Here is a 19,835-nt window from a genome sequence, read left to right on the forward strand (position 1 = left end):
AGGTTGTTCATTTATCCATTCATTCAGTTGTATTTATTGAGTGCGTACTGTGTGCAAAGCACTGTCCTAAGCATCTGGGAGAGTACAATATAACAATAATCAGACATATTCCCTGTCCACAATGAGCTTACAGTCTAGAGGGGGAAACAGACATTCACTTTCTCCACCCAATATCTTTATGACCTACTACTATCCGACTTCCAGGCCCCATCACTTACCTGAAATGACATTCACTTAAGTCAACAGTGCTTGGCCATAGTAAGCGCTTAACAAATACCATCACCATCATCACCAATAGCCTCCTGTCCCAAGGGGACCCTGGGGTACCGGCCATCTCAAGGTCAAATGCTATCTCGTGACCACCTGAGCCAGCAGGCAGAACTCGGAAGTGAGGGTGGGATAACGCCCTCGCAACCCAAACTGCTAGATTGACAGCCCAAGCTGGGAATGCAGAAGGTGTCCCTCACCCCTGTGCCAATCAAATTAGGTATGGAGGAAGGGGGAGGGCAGAGATTGGATAAACTGAGGCCAGCAGCTGGAATGGACTAGGAGCACAGGTGATAAATACTTGTCGCCTCTGACTTTCGGGGGTAGAACACCGGGACACGCAGCAGCAGCAGGAGGATTAGCCGCAGCAGCAGCAGCAGTGGCCCACTTGTTTTTCTCTGCCCAGAAGGCCAGATGTCCGCTCTGCACTGACCCACTGAAGCAAGGGCCATGGGATGGGTGAGCATCACATGGGTGGGACCTAGGTGCCCCGCTGCAGATGGGGATCATGAGTGGATCCCTTCCATGTAGGGACTGCACATGGTGAGAGCTAGCTGCCCATCACATGTGCGGGTAATGGAATGGATTTGTCCTGCATGGGAAAGTAAGTGGATTCGTCCCGAGTGGGAAGTGCACATGGGTAAGAGCTAGCCGCCTCACCCACGCGTGATTAACGTACGATTGTGTTCCTCCCATTAGGGAAGCTCAAATATTGCTAACTGATTACATTCCTCCTGAAAGGGAAGCTCAATCCATTGCACCTAAACAACTAAAGAATTCAATTTGCTTCGCAGAATAAATTTTATAGAAAACTCAGACTTTCTGTTCCCCAGCCTCTCTCTCTCTCTCTTTCTCTCTCTCTCTCTCTCTCTGTCCCTCTCTCTCTCTCTCTCTCTCTCTTTCTCTCTCTCTCTTTGTCTGTCTCTCTCGCCATGCTGATTACCGAACGAACCCATCCCCGGATGACGGGTGACACCTCCTCATGGCCAGGTTCTACAGACTCTACCCTGCCCTAGTCCTCCTTGACCTATTACTATTATCCATATTCAATACCAATGAGTACTCCTTGAGATGGTATCAGTTGTTGGTTTGGCCAAAATCATACTCACCTCGTTCTCCTCATCAGTCAATCAATCAGAGGTATTTACTGAGTGCTTACTGTGTGCAGAGCACTGCATTAAATTCTTTGGAGAGTACAATTCATTCATTCATTCATTCAATTGTATTTATTGAGCGCTTACTGTGTGCAAAGCACTGTATTAAGCACTTGGGAGAATACAATATAAAACAAGCAGACACATTCCTGCCCATAACGAGCTCACAGTCCAGAGGGGGAGACAGACATTAACATAAATGAATTCAATAAATAAATAAACAATTCAGTAGAAGAAGTAGATTCAATAAAATAGGTAGATTTGATCCATGTCCACATGGAACATATGGACCAGAGGGGGAGACAAATATTAAAATGAATTGCAGATGACTATGTACATAAGTCCTATGTCTTGTCTTACACTGTCAAGTCATCTCTGACCCATAGTTACTCCACGAACACATCTGTCCCAGAACGCCCCACCTCCATCTGCCATCATTCTGGGAGTATAGCCATAGAGCTTTCTTGATCAAAATAGGGAAGTCACTATCACTGCCACCCTTCCGCACAGTAAACCTGAGTCTCTGTCCTCGACTCTCTCCGGTGCCGCTGTTGCCCAGCACAGGGAGTTTTGACTTGCAGCAGATTGCCTTCCACTCGCTAGCCACTGGCCAAGGTTAGGAATGGAATGGGTAGGCCTCCGCTTGACTCTCCCTCCCATAGCTGAGACTGGTAGAGTACTGGAAACTCTCCAGGTGTGACCCAGAGAGGGCAAAGTGCTATGGAGGTGGGGTAAAAATCAACACGTTGGAGGATTACAAACCACCAAGTGTGTAGGCGACACATAAAGGAGTACAAATAAGTGGAAGTGGCAGCTTAGTCAGGAAAGACCTCTTGGAGGAGATGTGATTTTAGTAGGGCTTTGAAGATGGGGAGACTGGTGGGCTGTCAGATAGGAACCGAGTGGTAGTTCTCAGTCAGAGGGAGGATGCGAGCAGATGTGTCATTGTAGAGAGAGACAAGATTGAGGTACATTGAGGAGACTGGTGTTAGAGGAGTGAAATGTGTGGGTTGGGTTGTAATAGATTCATTCATTCAATCATATTGAGCGCTTTCTGCGTACAAAGCACTGTACTAAGCACTTGGCAGAGTACAGTACAAAAATAAACAGACACATTTCCTGCCCACAATGAGCTCACAGTCTAGAGGGGGAGACAGACATTAATATAAATAGATAAATGCACATATAAATAAATAAATTACAGATATATACATATTCATTCAATCGTATTTATTGAGCACTTCCTGTGTGCAGAGCACTGTACTAAGTGCTTAGGAAGTACAAGTTGGCAACATATAGAGATGGTCCCTACCCAACAACAGGCATACAGTCTATAAGGGGGAGACAGACAACAAAATAAACCAAAATAAAACATGTGGACAGGTGTCAAGTCATCAAAGCAAACAGAATTAAAGCTAAATGCACATCATAATATGTTAAAGCAAAATGCGCATATGCATACATATGTGCTGTGGGGATGGGAGGATGAATGAAGGAGCAAGTAAGAGTGACAACAGAGTGTCTTAATGCAGATGTCTCATGCAGAGATATGGGCAACCATTGGAGGTTTTGGAGGTGTGGAGAGATGTGGACTGATCAGATTCTTAGAAAAATGATCCAGGCAGCGAAGGAAGTGAGCCTGGAGAGGGGAGAGACAGGAGGCAAGGAGGTTAGTGAGCTCAGGGAGGTTTATAAAGTAGTCAAGGCAGGATTCATTCATTCATTCCTTCATTCAATCATATTATTGAGAGCTTTCTGTGTGTACTAAGTGCTTGGGAAAGTACAATACACCAATAAACAGACACATTTCCTGCCCACAAAGACCTTACAGTCTAGAGGGGGGAGAAAGACAACAATTCAAATAAATAAATTACAGATTTGTGCTAAGTGCTGTAGGGCTGGGAGTGGGGAAGAACACATAGAATATGTCAGGGAGATGCAGAAGGGAGTGGGAGAAAAGGAAGGTGGGGGGGCTAGCCTGGGAAGGCTTCTTGGAGGAGATATGCCTTCAATAAGACTTTGAAGTCGGGGAGAGTAATTGTCAGATTTGAGGAGGGAGAACGTTCCAGGCCAGAGATAGGACATGGGCCAGGGGTTGGCAGCGAGACAGGAGAGACTGAGGCACAGTGAGAAGGTTAGCACTACAGGAGTGAAGTGTGTGGACAGGGTTGTAGAAGGAGAGTAGAGGGGTGAGGTAGAAGAAGGCAAGGTAGTGGAGTGCTTTAAAGCCAATGGTGAGGAGTTTTTTGCTCGATGTGGAGGTGGATGGGCAACCACTGGAGTTTTTTGAGGAGTGGAGTGTCATGCCCTGAAAGTTTTGTAGAAAAATGATCTGGGCAGCAAAGTGAAGTATGGGCTGGAGTGGGGAAAGACAGGAGGCTGGGCAGTCAGCAAGTAGGCTGATGCAGTAATCCAGTTGGGATAGAATGAGTGATTGGATTAACATGGTAGCAGTTTGGTTGGAGAGGAAAGGATGGATTTTAGCAATTTTATGAAGGTGAGACTGACAGGATTTAGTGATGGATTGAATATGTGGGTTGAATGAGAGAGAGGAGCCAAGGATAATGCCTAGGTTATGATAAGATTTGATAAAAACGTGGATAAGCATGGAAGCAGCTTGGATGGAGAGGCAGGGATGGATTCTAGGGATGTTGTGAGGACAGAACTGATAGGATTTGGTGATAGATTGAATATGCAGATTGAATAAAAGAATTGGGTCTAGGATAATGCCAAGATTATGGGCTTGTGAGCAGGGAAGACAGTAGTGTTGTCTACAGTTAGGGGAAGTTTGGGAGAAGATAGGGTTTGGGTGGGAAGATGAGGAGTTCTGTTTTGTCTGCCGTGTGTTTTTTTGCCTGTCTCCCCCCTTCTAGACTGTGAGCCTGTTGTTGGGTAGGGACCGCCTCTATATGTTGCCGATTTGTACTTTCCAAGGGCTTAATACAGTGCTGTACACACAGTAAGGGCTCAATAAATACAATTGGATGAATGAATGAATGAACTTCTCTGGGCTTCAGTTACCTGATCTGAGAAGCAGCGTGGCTTAGTGGAAAGAGCACGGGTTTGATAGTCAGAGGCTGTGGGTTCTAATCCCAGCTCCGCCGCTTGTCAGCTGTGTGACTTGGGGCAAGTCACTTAACTTCTCTATGCCTCAGTCACCTCATCTGTAAAAAGGAGATTAAGACTGTGAGTCCTATATGGGACAAATGAATAACCTTTTATCTTCCCAGCGCTTAGAATTAAATGCCATCATCATTATCATTATTATCTGGAAAATGGGGATTTAAACTGTGAGTTCCATGCGGGTTAGGAAACATATCCAACCCGATTTGCTTTTGTATCCACCCCAGCGCTTAGTACAGTGCCTGACACATAGTAAGCCCTTAACAAATACCACAATTATTATTATTATACATGTTAAATTTGATTTGCTCATGGAACATTCAAATAGAGATGTACTGAAAGCAGGAGGAAATGCAAGACTGCAGAGAAGAGAGGTTGGGGCTAGAGAGGTAGATTTGGGAATCATCTTTATAGACGGTGGGAGTTGAAGCTGTAAGTGTAGATGGAGAATAAAAGGGGATCCAGGCTGACCCTTGAGGAACTCTCACATTGAAAGACATTGAGAAGGAGCAGTCAAAGAGAGAGGATCAGTCTGGTCTAGTGGTTACAGGATAGGTTTGGGAATCAGAGAACCTGTGTTCTAATTCCAACTCCATCAATTACCTGTTGTGTGATCTTAAGCAACTGAGACAACTTCTCTGTGTCTCAATGATCTTGCCTATAAAATGGGCCTAAAATACCTATTCTCCTTCCTCTTAGACTGTGAGTCCTCTGTGTCTGATCTGATTATCCCGCATGTACCCCACTGCTTAGTTGTGCTTTACATACATTAAGTGCTTAACAAGTATCATTATTAACAATATCATGGTGACAAAGAGGAGGAGGAGAATCAGGAGAGGACAGTGTCAGTGAAGCAAAGATTAGTTAGAATTTCCTGGAGAAAGGAGTGGTCCACAGTATTGAAGGCCGCTGAGCGGTGTAGAAGGATTTGAATGGAATAGAGGCTGTTGGATTTGGGACTGAAGAGGTCATTGCAGCCTTGGAGGAGGCAGTGGGCATAAACTACTCACTTGAGTTTGGAAAGAAAACTGTAGGAGCAAAGTGGGGTGACAATTGGAGGGTTCTGTGGGACCAAGATAGGATAAGGGACATATGCACATATTCTCTGCTTCTTCAGTTTCATTCAATCCATCATTCAATCTAATCAATCAGTAGTATTTACTGAGCATTTTCTGTGTTCCAAGTACTGTACTAAGCAAAAGGATACAATAGAGCTATAGATATGATCTCTGCCCTCAAGTAACTTAGAATCTAATGGGGAAGACCCACAACAGATGATTTATGGAGAGAAGGAAGTGTCCAAAAGGTAGAGTATGTAAATCCAAATACACAAAATTGGTACAGGAAGTTATGAGTGCAGAAGTGCTAAGGTGATGCAAAAGGGTTGGGATGAGAGTTGGAGGTATGAGGTGGGGAGAATGAAAATTAATCCAGGAAGCACTTTAAAGATGGGAAAATCATAGAACTGGGGAATTTGGGTGTGTTGGGTGAGTTCTAGACAGGAGAAGGGGGTCAGAGACACAGTGAAAAGGGAAGCTTGATAGAACACCAATCAATCAGTCGATCAGTGGTAATTATTGAACGCTTACCATGTGCAGAGCACTGTACTAAGCACTTGGAAGAATATAATGCAACAGAATTAGCAGACATGTTCCCTCCCTATAATGAGTTTACGGTGTACAGGGGCAATGGCCAGGAGTTTCTGTTTAATAGAGGGAGGATTTGGTAACCATTCTAGATGTGTGAGGAATGGCGAGATGATTCTAGCAGCAGAGGGAAGTGCAGACATGAGATGAGAGAAGCAGCGTGGCTCAGTGGAAAAAGCCTGGGCTTGGGATTCAAAAGTCATGGGTTCAAATCCCAGCTCTTCCACTTAGCTGTGTGACTTTGGGCAAGTTACTTAACTTCTCTGTGCCTCAGTTACCTCATCTGGAAAATGGGGATTAAGACTGTGAGCCCCATGTGGGACAACCTGATCACCTTATATCCTCCCCAGTGCTTAGAACAGTGCTCTTCACACAGTAAGCACTTAACAAATGCCATCATTATTAAGACAGAGGATAGGGGTTTTGGTTCCAATTCCTCATTGTCCCACCCAAACCCTGTCCTCCTCTTGACTTTCTCAGTACTGTAGATGGAGCCACCATTCCCGCTGTCTCTCAAACCCATAACCTTGGCATTATCTTTGATTCATCTCTCTTTCAAGCCACCTATTCAGTGTCACCAAATCCTGTTGGCTCTCCCTTCACAACATCACTAAAATCCACCTTTTCTTCTCCATCTAAATTACTACTATGTTGATCCAAGCACTCATTCATTCATTCAATAGCATTTATTGAGCGCTTACTGAGTGCAGAGCACTGTACTAAGGGCTTATCCCATCTTGACTACTGCATCGGCCTCCTTGCTGACCTCCTTGCCTCATGTCTCTCTCCACTCCGGTCCATTCTTCACTCTGCTGCATGGTTCATTTATCAACAAAAACGTTCTGCCCATATTTCCCCACTCCTCAAGAACCTCCAGTGTGCTCATCCACCTCTGCATCAAACAGAAACTCCTTACCATTACCTTTAAAGCCCACGATCACCTTGCCCCCTTCTCACACCTAGCTGATTTTCTACTACAATCCAGCACTCTCTCTTCACTCCTCGTACGCCAACCTACTTACTGTTCCTCATTCTCATTTGTCTCGCCACCTACCTCTCGCCCACATCCTCTCTCTGACTTGGAAGTCTCTCCCCGCTTCATATGTGATAGACTATCACTCTCCCCACCATCTTATTAAGTCTTATTAAAATCACATCTCCTTCAAGAGCCCTTTCCCTAGCCCTCATTTCCCCTACTCCCTTTCTCTTCTGTGTCACTCTTGCGCTTGGCTTTGTATCCTTTATTCTCCCCAATCTCAGCCTCCAGAACTTATTGTGGTGAGCCCACAATAAGCTGCCTTATCAATGACTGTTTATGATACCATGAGCAACAACAAGGAAGAGACTTTGCCAAGGCACCGATGAGCTCTACCTAGGACCTGTGCGGGAGGAGCATGGAGGGAGGCAAGACTTTCTCTCCCTGTTCTACCCAGCAACAGGACTAGACCAACCAAAGACTGCCACATGGAGCCACAGTTGCAACACCTAAGGCAGATAAAATGTGGCCTCTTTGAATCACAGGAGGAATGCCAATAAGGGGGCACCTGGAAGCAGTATGGAGGCATGCAGAGGAGCAACAAGGAAGCACAATGAGAGCAGCACTGGAAAGCAGCAGAAGGCAGTAGCATTTGCAAGTAGAAAGAAGAAGTATTTGCAGAACTACAGACTGGTATTGGACCCTTTGGTGGTGGAGTGAGGGAATGTAAGTATGTGTCACTCCCTTGCTTGTTGGTAAAACTAAGTAAAGAACTTTAAACAGTAACCTTGATGATCAGAGGTAGGGTTGGAACTCCACTACGTGTCACCGAGGTCCCCGGAGTCCAGGAAGGTCCTGGTTGGTATGAGCTGGGGGCTCACGACACACATATCCAGAGATCGGTAATTCGTTTTAAATGCCTCTCTCCCCCCTAGACTGTAATCTCCACATCAGCAGGGAGTACGTGTACCAACTTTGTTGTATTATACTCTCCAAAGCACTTAGTACAATACTTTGCACATAGTAATCATTCCATAAATACCATCGATTGATTCAACTCTCATTCATTCATTCAATCATATTATACAAGTGCTTAGTACAGTGCTCTGCACACCGTAAGCTCTCAATAAATACAATTGAATGAATTAAGCACTTACCATGAGCAGAGCACTGGATTAAGTACTTGGGGGAAATACAATACAGCAGTAAAAAGTGACAATCCCTGTCCACAATGAGCTCACAGTCTAAATGTGGGGAGACAGGCATCAGTACAAATAAACAGACATAAATAAAATGTCACATGTATACATAAGTGCTATGGGGCTGGGAGAGAAAAAAGAGCAAAGGGAGTGAGTCAGGGTGATACAAAAGGGAGTAGGAGATGAGGAAAAGTGGGACTTAGTCTGGGAAGGCCTCTTGGAGGAGATAATAATAATAATGTTGGTATTTGTTAAGCACTTATTATGTGCCCAGCACTGTTCTAAGCACTGGGGGAGATACAAGGTGATCAGGTTGTCCCACATGGGGCTCACAATCTTAATCCCCATTTTATAGATGAGGGAAGTGAGGCACAGACAAGTGAAGTGACTTGCCCAAACTCACACAGCAAACAATTGGTGGAGTCGGGATTTGAACCCATGACCTCAGACTCCAAAGCCAGTATGCTTTCCACTGAGCCACACTGATGACTCCCAAATCTAGGTCCCTTTCCCATCCTCCTTCCATCTGCTCAAACCCGCCTCCCTTTCTGGCCCCCACCTCCCGTTCCCCAGAACATCTCCATTTGGACATTCATTCAATTGTATTTATTCATTCATTCATTCAATCGTATTTATTGAGTGCTTATTGTGTGCAGAGCATGGTACTAAGCACTTCATCCCTCTGGCACCTCAAACTCAGGGAGACAGAAGCTGAACTCCCTCTGTTTCCTAACTTCATTCTTCTACCTATCTTTCCCCTTATCACGGCTTTGTTCCAGAACCCCACACCACTGGTGTCATCCTTGACTCCTCAGTGTCTTTCATTCAGTCGTATTTATTGATTGATTTATTGATTATTTATTTATTTATTGAGCACTTACTGTGTGCAGAGCACTGTACTAAGTGCTTGGGAAGTACAAGTCAGCAACATATAGAGACGGTCCCTGCCTAACACCGGGCTCACAGCGTAGAAGGGGGAGACAGACAACAAAACAAAACATGTAGACAGGTGTCAAAATCGTCAGAACAAATAGAATTAAAGCTATATGCACATCATCAACAAAATAAATAGAATAGTAAATATGCACAAGTAAAATAAATAGAGTAATAAATCTGTACAAACATATATGCAGGTGCTGTGGGGAGAGGGAAGAGAGGAAAAAGGGAGCCCAGCTCGACATTCAATCAGCTTCTTCATCCAGTTAGTTCTTCCTCACCTGGATCTGCCCTTTCCTCATCAGCCTGGTCTAACTTCTTCTCTCATCCATATCACAGCTACGCTGCTGTTCACCCTCTTCACTAATCTCTCCACAATTGCTCTTGCTAAGATAGAGCCTCAGCCTGGGAGTCAGAATTACGTGGATATCTATCCCAGTGCTTAGTAAAGTGCCTAGCACATAGTAAGCGCTTAACAAATGCCACAAAAAATGACTTTTGTCTCTCTCACTCATTGAATGGTCAGCTCCTTGAGAGCAGGGTAGGTGTGCTTCATTTTTATAATACTCTGTCCTGCATTTAGTAGAGTATTCTGTACTCAGTAGGTGGCCAGTAAATACCATTGACATTAAATATATGCAGCTAACTGGAAGCAGAAAAGAGGAGAACTAGGGCCTGGTTACCATTTGGACATGGGCTACTCTCTTGTGCTCAACCCCTATGTCCTGAATTGGTCCTTTTAGAGGCAGTTGAAATGACCCTATCTAGGTTCCTTCTAAGGTTCCTATTATACTCCAGCTCTGTGCCTGCCTGCCATATTCAGCACTGTGCTTTTCGCATCTCCTCTATATCTATAGAAGAACACTCAGAGATAAGAATGCATAGTAAAAATATCCTACCTTTGATTTATTTGTCCTCTGGTTCCCTGCAGAATTCAGATCTGACTTAAGGACATCCATTTCCTTCTAAACTCTCCCTTCTCCATTGTTCACTCCCTCATTCCTGCTCTACGTTACAGAGTTGAGTTTCGAGAAAGGGATGCATATCTTATTATCGTCTTGCCGTTTTTCTTTCTCTATTTTCTTGTTCACTGCTTTATTTTTCTTTGTAGACCAGGTTTGGTTGCAGCACAGGGACGTGAGGAAGTCATTCTTTCAATTCTTAAGTCATTGTCAGCGTTTGAAATGGGAAACAAGACAAAGCTCCAGAAGAAAAGCTTATTATGGGTGGCCTTATTGGAAGAAAATGAATCACCTAAGCACATAGGTTTCAGTGCTCTCAGGCAAACCGTGCTCTTTATTTCTCACACCTGGATCTAATTGTTCAAGAAAATGTTCATCTATTTCATAATAGAATAGCCTTAATGGAAGTTTTGTGAAATAACTGAAAAGTTTATTCAAGGACTTGCTGCTGAAAGCGGGTTTATAATGTATTTCCTTCTGAGGATTTAATAGAATTTCTTCTGATAGAAATTGGATGGATAACAAATTCTCTCCAACATGTAATTTTTCTTAAAGTATGCCTGTTGCTGGAAAGCTGACGTTTCATTTGGAACACGCCGGGTATGCAAACAAGTGAGGAAAGCATGAAAGTTTTCATTTCACTCCCTGATCTCACATAGTCAGCCCAGTCAATCTTCTTTGTGGTAATTCATTTGAAGAGAGCTCAGCCACAGACATGCTTTTATAACTGTACCAATATACTGGTGGAAAAACTTGACAAACATTTTAATGGAACAGAGAGAACATTTATTAGTGGGGCAATATCTCCCTCTGGTTTTCTTTATCTTTTTTTAAATGGTATTTAAGCACTTACTATGTGCCAGACACTGAACTAAGTGTTGGGGTAGGTACAAGTTAATCGGTTGTACACAGTCCCTGTCCCACATGGGGTTCACAACCTTAATCCCCATTTTATAGATAAGGGAACTGAGGCACAGAGAAGTGAAGTGACTTGCCCAAGACCACACAGCAGACAAATAGCAGAATCAGGATTAGAACCCAGGTCCTTCTGACTCCTAGGCCTGACCACTAGGCAACACAGCTTTTTTGGGGGCACTTTAATAATAATAATAATGGTGGTATTTGTTAAGCACTTACTATGTGCAAAGCACTGTTCTAAGCACTGTGGGGGGCTACAAGGTGATCAGGTTGTCCCACTTGAGGCTCACAGTCTTAATCCCCATTTTACAGATGAGGTAACTGAGGCACAGAGAAGTTAAGTGGCTTGCCCAAGGTCACACAGCTGACAAGTGGCGGAGCTGGGATTCGAACCCATGACCTCTGACTCTGAAGCCCTCACTCTTTCCACTGAGCCACTTTAGAGGACCATAGGATCATAGATATGGAGGTGAGAGAAGACAGAGAGAAATAGAGATGGCAGCCAAACTGATGGGGGGAATGGATCAGTTTCTTTACAAGGTTAAAGGGACATGATTAGTTCTCTATAATTTGGAAACTAGAAGACTGAGAGAGGGAATGATTAAAACCCACAGAGGCAGTAGATTGTGATCATCAGGAGAGTCAATCAGTGATATTTAGTGAGCACTCTCTGTGCAGAATATTGTTCTAAGTGCTTAGGAAAAAACCATACAGTTGGTGGACATGATCCCTGCCTCCAAGGAGCTTACAGTGTAGTGTGGGAGACAGACAATAAAATAAGTACAGATAGGGGAATCAACAGAGTATAAGGATGTGAACTTGAGTGCCTGATGGGCGGGGTGGGGTGAATATCAAATTTCAAATATCAAAGAAGGGACAGAGGGAGAACAGGGAAGAGAAGTTAGTCAGGTAAGGCTTCCTGGAGGAGATATGATTTTAATCGGGCTTTGAAGAAAGGCTGAGTGGCCATTTGTTGGATATGGTATTTGTTAGAGAAGCAGCATGGCTTAGTGGAAAGAAGGACGGGCTTGGGAGTCAGAAGATATGGGTTCTAATCCCAGCTCCACCATTTCTCTGCTGTGTGACCTTGGGCAAGTCAATTAACTTCTCTGGGCCTCAGTTACCTCATCTGTAAAATGGGGATTAAAAGTGTTAGCCCCAAGTGGGACAGCTGATTACTCTGTATCTACTCCAGTGTTTAGAACAGTGCTTGGCACATAATAAGTGCTTACCAAATACCATAACTGTTATTATTATTACTGTGTGCCAAGCACTGTACTAAATGCTGGGGTAAATACAACCTAAACAGGCTATCCCACATGGGGCTCACAATCTTATTCCCGTTTTATAGATGAGGTAACTGAGGCACAGAGAAGTCAAATGACTTGCTCCAGTTCACACAGCAGACAAGTAGCAAAGCCAGAATTAGAACCCAGGTCCTTCTGACTCTCAGGCCCGTGTTCTGTCCACTAGACCACATTGCTTCACACGTGATATGAAGGGAGAGGTAGATCCAAGCAGAAGAGAGGGCATGGGAAAGGGGTTGACAGAGAGAGATGAGATTGAGGCACAGTAAGTAGGTTGGTATTAGAGGAACGAAGTATGCGAGCTGGGTTGGAGGAGGAGATGAGCAAGTAAGTGCTTAATAAAGGCCATTGTTATTATTATTATTATTATTATTATTATTATTATTATTATTATTATTATTCAAAGTGCATCTCCTCTGAGTCCTTCTCGACTAAGCCCTCATTTCCTCTTCTCCCACTCCCTTCTGAATCACCCTTGCATTTGTTTTTCACCCTTTATTCACCCCATCCTCAGCTCCATATCATTTGATTGATTGATTTGCTGGGCCTCAGTTTCCTCATCTATAAAATAGTGATTCAATATCTTGCCTCCTTCCTACTTAGGCTGTGAACCCTCTGTGGGACAAGTTCTGTGTCTGACCTAAATATCTTGTATCTACTCCAGAATTTAGTATAGTGCTTGGCACAAAGTAATTGCTTAGAAATATACCACAATTGTTATTATTAATAAATCAGTGGTATTATTGAGCACCTACAGTATGCCAAGCATCGGTATATCATACCCTCCCCAGCACTTGGTACAGTGCTCTGCAAACAGTAAATGCTCAATAAATATGATTGACTGACTGATTGCACTAAACACTTGAAATATTACAGTGCAACAGAGTTGGTAGATGTGATCCCTGTCAAAAAGAGCTTACATTCTAGTGGGGGATACAGACATTAAAACAGAATAGGGGAAATAGCAGAGTACAAAGATATGCTTATAAGTGTTATATAGCTGGGGTGGGGTGACAATCTAAGTGCTTAAGGATAGTGTGGGGTGGTTAAAGAATCAAAATGCTTAAGGGCTACAGACCCAAGTGCTGGTGATATGCAAGGGAGGGGGAATCGATGGGGAAATGAAGAATTAGGGGACATGTGATTGCAATAGAGCTTTGAAAATGGGGAGAGTGTGAGGGTCTGTCAGATAGGAATGGGGAGGGAGTTCCAGAGTAGAGCGAGGGATTGTTGGCAAGATGGGCAAGATTAAGGTACAATCGATCAATCAATTGATTAAATTTATTGAGTGTTTACTGTGTGAAGAGCACTGTACTAAGTGCTTGGGAGAATAAAGTCCAACAGAGTTGGTAAACACATTCCCTCCCCACAGTGAGCTCATAGTCTAGAGGGAGAGACAGACATGAATCTAAATAAATTAAGGATATTTATGTAAATGCTGTGGGGCCAAGGGAGGAGTGAATAAAGGGAGCAAATCAGAGTGACACAGAAGGGAGAGGGAGTAGGGGAAATTAGAATTGGAGATATGCCTTCAATAAGGTTTGGAAAATGGAAAGAGAAATTGTAAGACATGAAGAAGGAGGGCATTCCAGGCCAGAGGCCTGAGAAGTCGGTGGTGAGATAGAATGTGTCCCTCGCCCCTGTACCAATCAAATTAAGTATGGCAGGGATTGGATAAACTGAGGCTGGAAGTTGGAGTGGCCTAGGAGCACAGGTGATAAATTCCTGCGTTCTCTGACCTTCTGTGCAGTAGATGGAGAGTCACAATAGTCGGCTGCAGGTCACCTCTGCCCAGACCTTGGGATGCCCTCCCTGCCCGCACCAAATTGAGGAGCCATAGGATGGATGGGTGAGTGTCCCGCTGAGTGTTCATGGGGCTGGAAGCGAGGTGCTTCTCCATGGGTGTGTCATGCATAAATGGATTCTTCCCAAGTGGGAAGTGCTCTTGGGTGGAAGCTAGCCACCTCACCACGTGCAAACAAAGCATAATAATAATAATAATAATGATGATGGGGCATTTGTTAAGCTCTTACTATGTGCCAAGCACTGTTCTGAGCACTGGGGGTACAAGGTAATAGGGTTGTCCCATGTGGGGCTCACACTTTAAATCCCTATTTTACAGATGAGGTAACCGAAGCACAGAGAAGTTAAGTGACTTGCCCATAGTCACGCAGTTGACAAGTGGTGGAGCTGGGATTAGAACCCATAACCTCTGACTCCCAAGCCCATGCTTTTCCCACTGACCCACACTGCTTCTCCAAGCAAAGTCCTCCTAAGTGGGACTTGGGTGTTTTGCCACATGCAAGTAACACATAAGTATATTCCTCCCGATAGGGAAGCTCTAATCTCATTAAATAATCATATTCCTCCTGAAAGGGAGGTTCAATTGGCCACATCCAAAATAATCAAATAATTTAATTTGCCTTGTGGAATAAATTTTGTCACCATGCTGATTCCAGAACGAATCTGTCCCTGGGCAATAGGTGACAGCAACCAATATAGGTATTTGAGGAATGGAGAGAGGTGGATTGAATTTTTTTTCTTAAAAAAAATTATCTGGGCAGCAGAGTGAAGTATGAAGTAGAGTGGGGAGAGGCTGAAGGTAAGGTCAGTGATATGCAGCTAATGCAGGGGATGCAGGATGGCCTAGTAGATAGAGCACAAGCCTCGGAGTCAGAAAGACCTGGATTCTAATCCCATCTCTGCCACTTGTCTGCTGGATGACCTTGGACAATTCACTTCACTTCTCTGTACCTCAGTTACCTCATCTGTAAAATGGGGGTTAGGAATTTGAGCCCCATGTGAGACAGGGACTGTGTCCAACCTGATGAGTTTGTATCTACCCCAGTGCTTAGAACAGTGCTTGGCACATAGTATGTGTGTAATAAATACATCACTGTTCATATTATTATATGCAGTATTGAAGGTAGGGTATAATAGATGCTTGGACAAGCTGTTTGGATGGAGAGGAAGTATTGGATTCTATAGCTATTGTAAGGGGGTGGTCAACAGTGATGAAGACAGCTGAGAAATCTGGGAGTATTAGGTTGGAGTAGAGTCCTGGGATTTGACCAGAAGGAGACCATTGGTGACCTCAGAGAAGCAAATCCCATGGGTATGGAAGGGGCAGAAGCAGAATGAAGCAAGTTGAGGAGAGGAAGAGTAGGCAGCAGGTGAAAACAACTTTTTCAAGGAGTTTGGAAAGAAAATGGTATAAGGGAGATGGGGTGATAACTGGAGGATGCAGTGGGATCAAGGAAGAGTTCTTTTTTGGATAGAGGGTACATGGGCATGTATGAAAGCGGAGGGAGCCAAAGGAGAGTAAGCGGAACAGGGAGATAAGAAGGGAAGGGGGCAAGTTATTTAAGTGGGCAGGGGTGGTGTCGGAGTGGCAGGTGGAGGGAAAAGATTTTGAAAAAAGGGGGAAGATCTCTTGAGAGATGGCAGGGAAAGAGAGAGTTAGTGAAGGGGTTGGGGGATGTGGGGAACTGGAGAGTTATGGGAGAGAATTTAGGAAGATTATACTTGATGGTTTCAATTTTGTCGATGTAATAGAAGACCTGTCTTCAGAGCCAAGAAATGGAAGGCCACGGGGGTTTAAAGTGGGAGTTTAAAGTCTGGAAAGGTTGGTGCAGGCAATGGGCAAGGGGGTCAGTAAGGGAGGAGAAATATTGTTGGACGGAGTTATAGTGGGTGAGGAAGAGTTTGAGATGGATGAGGTCAATGTGATGTCTGAATTTCCCCCAGCAGTACTCCGCAGCCTGAGGAGGAAATGAAATGTGGAGGTGATCGTGGTTGGCAGGGCAAGATTAGAGAGGTGTAAAGGAGCGAGAGAGTAGAGCTCAGTAGAGAGGGCAGAGTTGAGAGCATGGATTTGTGCGGGATAGAATGCAGGCTTGGGAGTCAGAAGGATCTGGGCTCTAATCCTGCCTCCACCACTTCTCTGCTGCATGACCTTGGACAAATCACTTCACTTCTCTAGGCTCCAGTTACCTCATCTATAAAATGGGATTAAGACTGTGTGGGACAAGGATTATGTTCAACCTGATTAGCTTGTATCTATCCCAGTGCTAAGTACAGTGCCTGGCACATAGTAAGCGCTTACTTAACAAATACCACAATTACCATTATTATTAGGGAAACCAATTGGGTCATGATGATTTGGGATAATTGTAAGGCGTCAAGAGATTGGAGGTCTCTTGCGAGCAGGGCTCTATTTCAGAGAGAAGGCAGGTGAGGAGGTTGTGGTTGGAGAATGGGCGATCAGAGCTGGTGAGATTAGAGATTGTGCAGTGACTAATAATAATAATAATTACTACTGTGGTATTTGTTAAGCACCAGGCACTGTTCTAAGCGCTGGGGTGTATGAAAGCAAATTGTGCTGGACACAGTCCCTGTCGTATGTGGGGCTCACAGTCTCAATCCCTATTTTATGGATGTGGTGACTGAGGCCCAGAGAAGTGAAGTGATTTGCCCAAGGTCACACAGCAGACAGGTGGCGGAGCTGGGATTAGAACCCATGACCCATGATTAGTGTAAGCAGATGGAGCGTGTGTTCAGGTTGGTGAGTGGGTGAGGTGGGGTGGATCAGGTGGATGGTAGAGTTGATGAGTGAGAGGAAGCACACAGTAAGTGCTCAATAAATATAACTGAATGAATGAAACAGGCAGCTAGGGGCTCAACAGAGACATCCATGTGGATATTCATGTCCCTGAGGATTAGTGTTGGGACAGATTAGGAATGAGAGAATCATTCATTCATTCATTCATTCAGTCTTATTTATTGAGCGCTTACTGTGTGCAGAGCACTGTACTAAGCGCTTGGGTTTGGGCAAGTCACTTCACTTCTCTGGGCCTCAGTTACCTCATCTGTAAAATGGGGATTAAGACTGTGAGCCCCCTGTGGGACAACCTGATCACCTTGTAACCTCCCCAGTGCTTAGAACAGTGCTTTGCCCATTGTAAGCACTTAATAAATGCTATCATTATTATCATTATTATTATTATTATTACAAGTCGGCAACATATAGAGACAGTCCCTACCCAACAACGGGCTCACAGTCTAGAAGGGGGAGACAGACAACGAAACAGAACATGTAGACAAGTGTCAAAACCATCAGAATTAATAGAATTATAGCTATATGCACATCAGAGCTGGGTTTGAATCCCGGCTCCGCCACCTGTCAGCTGTGTGACCTTGGGCAAGACACCCCACTTCTCTGAGCCCCAGCTCCCCAATCTGTAAAATGGGGATTAAGACTGTGAGCCCCATGTGGGACAACCTGATCACCTTGTATCCTCCCAGTGCTTAGAACAGTGCTTTGCACATAGTAAGTGCTTAACAAATACCATTATTATTATTATTATTATTAATAAAATAGAGTAGTAAATACATACAAGTGAAATAGAGTAACAAATCTGTACAAATATATACAATCACATCAAAATGGTTCAGAAATTTGGAGGTGAAGTCTAGGGGTGATAGATGATTGTGACTAGTAACTGGAGTGGGTGATAGTGATAATACTACTACTACTACTACTTATACTGCTACTACTACTACTACTATAATACTACTACTAATAATAATAATAATACTACTACTTAGAATAATTATGGTATTTGTTAAGCATTTACTTTGTGTCAAGCACTGTTCTATGTGCTGGGGTAGATACAAGGTAACCAGGTTGTCCCATGTGGGGCTCACAGTCTGAATCCCCATTTTACAGATGAGGCAACTGAGGCACAGAGAAGTTAAGTGACTTGCCCAAGGTCACACAGTAGACAAGCGGCAGAGTTGAGTTAGAACCCATGTCCTTTGACTCCCAAGCCCAAGCTCTTGCCACTGGGCCATGAGCCAATAGAGAAGCATTAGAGAAGTAGTGTGGCTCAGTGGAAAGAGCACAGATTTTGGAGTCAGAGGTCATGGGTTCAAATCCCAACTCCGCCACTTGTCGGCTGGGTGACTTTGGGCAAGTCACTTCACTTCTCTGTACCTGTTCCCTCATCTGTAAAATGGGGATTAAGACTGTGAGCCCCATGTGGAACAACCTGATCACCTTGTATCTCCCCCAGCACTTAGAACAGTGCTTTGCACATAGTAAGTGCTTAATAAATGCCATTATTATTATTATTGTTATGATAGACACTTTAGAGGAGGAGAAAGAGGGATGAAAGGAGATGGCATATGGCATGACAGTGGCAACAGGAGGCTAGAAGCAAACCAACTCCTTCCAGAACATGGGCCTGGGCGTCAGAAGGTAAATGGTAATGGTAAAGGCTTCGATGGAGGGAAGGGTAATTGTCTGTCAGATATTCATTCATTCATTCAATCGTATTTATTGAGCACTTACTGTGTGCAGAACACTGTAGTAAGCGCTTGGGAAGTGCAAGTTGGCAACATATAGAGATGAAGAGGGAGAGTGTTCCAGGACAGGCAGGATGAGGGCGAGAGATCAGCGGCAAGATAGATGAGATTGAGGTAGAGTGAGTAGGCTGGCATTAGAGAAGTGATGTTTGTGGGCTGGGTTGTAGTAGTAGAGCAGAGAGGTGAGATAATAATAATAATAATACTAACAATAATAATAATGCCATTTATTAAACACTTACTATGTACAAAGCACTGTTCTTTTATTTTTTATTAAAATAAATTTTTTTATTAAAATAAAATTTATTTTATTTTGTTAGTATGTTTGGTTTTGTTCTCTGTCTCCCCCTTTTAGACTGTGAGCCCACTGTTGGGTAGGGACTGTCTCTATATGTTGCCAATTTGTACTTCCCAAGCGCTTAGTACAGTGCTTTGCACATAGTAAGCGCTTAATAAATACGATTGATTGATTGATTGATTGATTGATTGTTCTAAGTGCTGGGGAGGTTACAAGGTGATCAGGTTGCCCCACGGGGGGCTCACAGTCTTAATCCCCATTTTACAGATGAGGTAACTGAGGCACAGAGAAGCTAAGTGACTTGCCCAAAGTCACACAGCTGACAATTGGCGGAGCTGGGATTTGAACCCATGACCTCTTACCCCAAAGCCCGGGCTCTTTCCACTGAGCCACACTGCTTCTCCATAGGAGGGGACAAGGTGATTGACTTCTTTAAAGCTGATGGTAAGGAGTTTCTGTTTGATGCCGAGGTGGCACAGGGTCACACAACCTTAATATAAAGAAGGGTAGACCCTGTGCTACCCTTCACTGATTCTCTGCCATGAACAGAGGTTCCAAAATTGCTTTCTTGGTGCAGGTATTATTGTTTTGGGATTTCATTTTTAGGGGGAAGAGAGATCTTCTTCCGCTAATGTGATTTGACATTCTGGTCTTTGGGGCAACCTCGTCTCCTTGGCATTTCA

The 19,835-nt window shown here is 44.0% G+C and overlaps 1 non-coding gene across 1 annotated transcript; it reads right to left on the reverse strand.

The window, feature by feature from the left end:
- Positions 1 to 1,994: 1,994 nt before the first annotated feature.
- LOC119934381 lies at positions 1,995 to 2,133 on the reverse strand. Its single transcript, XR_005452923.1, has one exon. It is a non-coding gene; the product is annotated as a small nucleolar RNA SNORA7 (small nucleolar RNA).
- Positions 2,134 to 19,835: the final 17,702 nt, after the last annotated feature.

The sequence above is a fragment of the Tachyglossus aculeatus genome, chromosome 1, assembly GCF_015852505.1.
Source record: "Tachyglossus aculeatus isolate mTacAcu1 chromosome 1, mTacAcu1.pri, whole genome shotgun sequence".
In the NCBI taxonomy this organism is placed as follows: domain Eukaryota; kingdom Metazoa; phylum Chordata; class Mammalia; order Monotremata; family Tachyglossidae; genus Tachyglossus; species Tachyglossus aculeatus.